This window comes from Oreochromis niloticus, linkage group LG19 (assembly GCF_001858045.2).
Source record: "Oreochromis niloticus isolate F11D_XX linkage group LG19, O_niloticus_UMD_NMBU, whole genome shotgun sequence".
In the NCBI taxonomy this organism is placed as follows: Eukaryota; Metazoa; Chordata; class Actinopteri; order Cichliformes; family Cichlidae; genus Oreochromis; species Oreochromis niloticus.
This window is the reverse complement of record NC_031983.2, coordinates 30,643,602-30,649,601: the sequence shown is the minus strand read 5'-3', so window position 1 is coordinate 30,649,601 and position 6,000 is coordinate 30,643,602.

Sequence of the window (6,000 nt, the reverse complement as noted above, 5' to 3'; positions counted from 1 at the left end):
CAACGTTCCAGCGAATAGGTTCAAGCTACAAACCTATCACTAATTTGAACAAATAACCCATCAATTACTATGACTGTTGTAGTCGTTTTTACAATTACATTACTACACAAGTTAAATGCAGACTTGGTATAAACCACCCCTTCAAACTTGGTATTGACCTCTACTACTCTGCCCGCCAAGAACTTCTTTCAGGTCTTTTCCCCAAACAAGATGGCGTGTTGGAGGTGTTGGATTTGTTTTGTTTTTCTTGCCTTAACATTAAAGTCTCTTTTGAGCCATATTAATACAATTCATAGCAGTAGTCCAGACTTTCGTGTGATATGTGGGATTGATGGTTGTATGGAGGAATACAGGAACCTAACCTAGTGCTAATACATTATTTAACTTTTTAATATGAACTAGACTATGGAACACCAAAGTGTTAAAATGTGTCATTTAATTTTTATTTTACATTGTGTATTTTTATAATATTTTATTAAATATTTATTTCACTACGATTCTTTTTTTGTAATAATAGAAACATTTTGAGACACTTTAATTTTAAGCACCTGTTTAAGCAGCAGCCAATGAGCGTTCAGGTCCCACCCACTGACCCTGATTGCCTGAATAAGAAATTCAGTTGTTAAATGACTTTCTGAAATAAATACACCATTATGAAACAAAAACAGACTTTGGGGAAAAAGAGATTTTGGAATATAAACTGAATTTAATAAAATGTCTCAAATGTTCTATAATTCATAAAAAAAAATAATAATTCTAGTTTAGCTTCAAGTGACAACAGATTAAAACAATCCTCTGGACAAATGCTTATATTGATCAAGATTTTGTGGCTTATTTTACATGGTAACAAATACATCTGTGACAGGTCTCAGATATAAATATACCTTCCAATGATTGACTTTCTTATTTCAAGGAAAAAGGTGAATGTTTCTTATTTTAAGATATTTTTTTGTTTTACACTCTATCTAAAAGCTATTTTTGCTTGAAATAAATGTAAAATGGTTCATTTTAGATTTACAGACTAAATAAGAAAAAGTAATATATACTTGAAACAAGTCTAATCATCTCACACATGAGACTGGAAACTAGCTTGTAATGTTCAAAACAAGATGGACAAGATAATCTGGCTAAATTTAAGGCAATAAATCTTGTTAAGCTACAAGAAATTTGCTGCTTATTATTATTATTATTATTATTATTATTATTATCATCATTAGTCTGCCTTTAGGATGGGGGGGGGGAGGCAATGGTGGACCCCTGAAAGTAAGAGGTAGGTCACAGTCAAGTGTGCTGTTATAATGACTTATTTCAAAATGTCTGTGTACGTTATTTCCTTAATGATTTCAAAGCAATGTTCAATGGACAGCTGCTGTTCAACAGGACAATGCTATGCAGAAGAACGCTATGTTGCTTAGCCTTTACTCTACATTAGAGCTGTATGATATGATGATGAGTATGCTTAGAATGACTTCTTTGTTTTTACAGGCTGCCGCCGCCGGCGGGCCCCCTGGAGCTGGAGCCGTCGCCGCGCCCCTGGAGCCGCCGCCGCGCCCCCTGGAGCCGCCGCCGCGCCCCCTGGAGCCGCCGCCGCGCCCCGTAAGTATACTGTTCTAGAATAAAAGCATACATTGAAGGTTTGCAGAGTTTAAAATAATGTCTGTTATTGTCCTGGAGGTACCAACTGCACATTCTTAAAACTAAACAAAATGATTGATGCATTTTTTATTATTATCTTTTTTTTTTTTAAATAATCCAATGAGTAAAACACAGCAGTGGAATGAAAGGCTCATTGGCAACATGGGAGGCCAGATTGCAGAAAGAGGCAGTAAAACTTTCAGTCGACCTACATTTGGTGTTTCCAGACTTTTCAACAACAATGTGACACTGTAGCTGCTGTTTTGTGCTCCATCACAAAGAGTATTCAAAGAGAAACCCTGTTCAATGGAGGTTATTTTATAAGATGTTTGCTGGTGATGCTTACTTACTCATGCAATGTTTGTATTTTTTTCTTTCCTGTTCTCCTGTCTTCTGTTTGCTCACTTTTATAGGATCCAGCAAAAAAATGGCGGACCTGTTAAAAACAATATCAAATAATTTTGCTGAATTGGCAGAATTAATGCCCATCTCTGGTCACCATGCTAGCTGACTGTATTTCATCATCAGCCAGTGTTGTTCTTTATACATCAATATTACCAAATGCCAAATGCCTGGAGAGACTGGTCATTAAACACATCAGAGCTGCCCTTCCACCATCTCTGGACCCGCACCAGTTTGCATACAGGGAGAACCGGTCAACTGAGGACGCGATCGCCACAGTGCTGCACACACTACTGGAGCACCTGGAGCACAAGAACACCTATGCACGGCTCCTCTTTGTAGACTACAGCTCGGCTTTTAATACCATCCGGCCATACAAACTCCGTCCCAAACTCCATCAACTGGGACTCAACTCCTCCCTGTGCAACTGGATTGTGGACTTCCTCACTAACCGTAGACAGAGCGTCAGAGTGGGTAAGAACACCTCTTCCACCCTTGTGGTCAACACCGGTGCCCCTCAGGGGTGTGTTCTGAGCCCTCTGCTATACACTCTCTTCACTCATGACTGTATTTCCTCCTGCGCGTCCAATCTCATTGTTAAGTTTGCCGACGACACCACAGTGCTCGGACTCATATCCAACAACGATGAGACAAACTACAGGACAGAGGTGCAACAACTAGAGTCATGGTGCCGCGACAATAACTTGGTCTTAAACACCAAAAAGACCAAGGAGATTATTGTAGATTTCCGGAGGAAAGGTCACAACAACCACCTGCCTCTCTTCATTGGCAGTGAGGCGGTGGAGAGGGTGAGCAGTTTTAAATTCTTGGGGGTAACTGTGACTGAGGACTTGTCCTGGGGCAACCACATCACCTCAGCTGTACGGAAGGCCCAACAGCGCCTCTACTACCTGAGGAGACTGCGGAGCGCACACATTCCCAGACCTCTGATGTTGAACTTCTACAACTGTGCCATCAGCAGCGTTCTGACGTACGGATTTCTAGTGTGGTTCCCCAGCTGCACCAAGGCCGACCAGCAAGCACTCCAGCGGGTGGTGAAAGAAGCTGGCAGAATTATTGGAACGATTCTGCCAGAGATTAGCAACATCTTCCCCACTCGCTGTCTGAGGAGGGTGCACAGTATCCTGCGGGACCAACACCACCCTGCGCACCACCTTTTCCACCTGCTGCCCTCAGGGAGAAGGTACAGGTCCATACAGGCCAGAACGTCCAGATTGGCCAACAGCCTGTATCCACAGGCTGTGAGGCTCCTGAACTCTGCCCCCCCCCTCCCTCCCTCTTTGCCCCCCCTCTCACGGACAATAACCATATCCAACTTATTAATAGCAGTGAACTGGTCTGAAAAATAGACAATTATCATATCTCACAGTACAATAATTGAACGGGTTGCACTGTTGCACTTTGTCATATTTCTCAGGTCTTTGTCTGAATGTCCCATGAACATTACCTATCATATTCTCATGTTTTTGCTAAGGATCGTCTCATTGCACTGAAGTCACACTGGGTTAAATAGTCACACTTGGGTCTAAGGGGAATTTAGTATTTATTATTATTTGTTGTAGAAGCTCCAAACACAATTTCATTGTTCTTGACAATGACAATAAATACTTGAAATTGAAATTGAAAAATTGAAACAAGAGCGAGAGTTACAACTGGCGTCCGCTAAACCGTGGTTAGAGCAGGCGCAGAAAAGACAGGAGGCAGTGAACGCGAAGAGAGCAGCTTTGCAAGCATTAGCTGTGAAACCTGAAGATGAGACGGACAGTCTACTTCAGTGGTGCTGACATTAAGGGACCAACAGCGTAGAGCAGCATTAGAGAGGGAGAAAGAGGAGGAGGATAGAGTACGACAGGAGTTTGGGGATGCCGCAGCACAATATTTAAGCCCTTATAACACTAGATCCAAAACTAAAAGGGATGAGGCGAGTGCAGCTGGTATGCCTGTCTACCCTGTCCATGCAGTAGATACCTTTCCCATGGTGGAGGTCGCGAATCCCCATTTTGGTGTTGAAGGTGACCGAAGCCGTGTTATTTGTGTTTACAGGCCATGGAGTGAATCTGAATGTGCAGAGGCATGTAAAGGTTTAGGAGACCCGTTGACTAATGTTGATGAATTTATCGCCCGACACAAGCAACTCTGCTCCTCGTACCGCTTAAACGGCCAGGAAACAGAAGCCACCTTTCGGAAGTGTCTCACATATAACTGGGCTCGGGTGCGAGGCACCTACACAGGGAGGGATGGTAATACCGTCCTACCCTATGGCCATGACAATCTAAGAGGCCAAGTTGATGGGGTTTATGAGCGTCTTAGAACTACCTTTAAAGCTTCGGTAGATTACAACAAAATCGCCCAATGTGTGCAGAAAGAAGGAGAGGATGTTCATGAATTCAGGGCGAGATTAGAGGAAGTTTTTAAAGAGCATAGCGGCCTTGAAGAGAGTGCAGAGAAGGCCAGCCCATATCAGCAGCAGTTAAAGCATGCTCTGATGAATGGCTTCCATCCACGCATTGCTGCTTTCATCAGAAAACAAAATGTTAATCAGAACACTGACAGGTCCGTTGAATGCATGAATTGGGCCCACCATGCGCAGGAAGTTATTAAAAATTTAAAAAAGAAGTTACAAAGCTCTGAGGCCGCTGCCTTTTTAGCAGGTGAAATTTTGTTTCAGGGACAGGCTGGAAGAGAGCAAAATACAGGCAGGAGTAGAAGAAATAGAGGCTCATGGCAATTTACCGTGGCAACCGTGGCAAAAGAGATGATAAGTGCTATGCATGTGGGGAAATGGGCCACCACGCAAGAGAGTGTCCTGATCGCATGCTTGACGAGTATAAACGCCCTGATGCAAGAAACCCTTATTATAATAAATGACTAGCACTTGTTGACACTGCTAACACACATACATGTACAAATGATCCTTTAGTTTGCCAGAATTTACAACAGCCTGTGTTTCAGACTCTAGATTTAACTGAAGTATTGTTAAACCTGTCAGGGAAAGAAGTAAAACCAGTTCGCATGTTAACTGTGCAGGGTAAAACCATTCAATTTCTGTGTGATTCAGGGGCAGATAAAACTGTTTTAAAAGATCATGTGTCAGGAGTTGATCCTTCAAGTGGCACAATTTATGTGAAGTCTGCAAATGGTCAGTTAAATCAGCATAGAATCTCTAAACCTGTGTGGATTAGAGATCCTACCACAGGAGAGGCAGCTCAGGGTTCAGTTGTAATGTGCCCAACTTGTCCGGTGAATCTCTTGGGAAGAGATATGATGATGAAACTTGGAATTTCAATAATTCCAACATCCATTGGGATGATAGCTGCAGGGAAAGGAGAAACTGCTGAGACAATGGTTCATCAGGACAGTGGGGATTTGCATTATTGCTGGACACTTGACCTGTCGGCCTCCAGACCGGATCAAATAAACTGTAAACTGTTAGCTGCAGCTCAGGAAATGTTGACAACCAGACACAACACACAGGCGCCAGAAGACTTGCATGTCACACTGAGATTTAAGACCACGCTTGGGCCTGATGAGGCCTACACAGATAAAGTGCTGAAATTAGGGCCACAGAGAATCACCATAAAAGCAATATATACTGATGGTGAAACCATGGCTGGATGTAGTGTGATCCTTTCTGAAGCTGCACAACAACTCTTTACAGGGCAGACACCACATATTTCACTGACAAAGAGTGACACAGCTGAGTGGACAGACTTAGCATCTTTGGTGAGACAGGGGGAGAGTGTTGGAATGTGGCAGCAAGCTGGAGGGGGTTGGGAGACAGACATGCAGCACAGCATCTTTCGTAAAAAGCTGGGATGGGTGACACATACTACACCACAAACACATTTAAAGGGGGGTGAGAATGACACAACAGAATGATATATTGTAGATGTCAGAGATCACCCGGAGCTTAAACAGGTCCCAGAGAAGCTCTGGTCTACT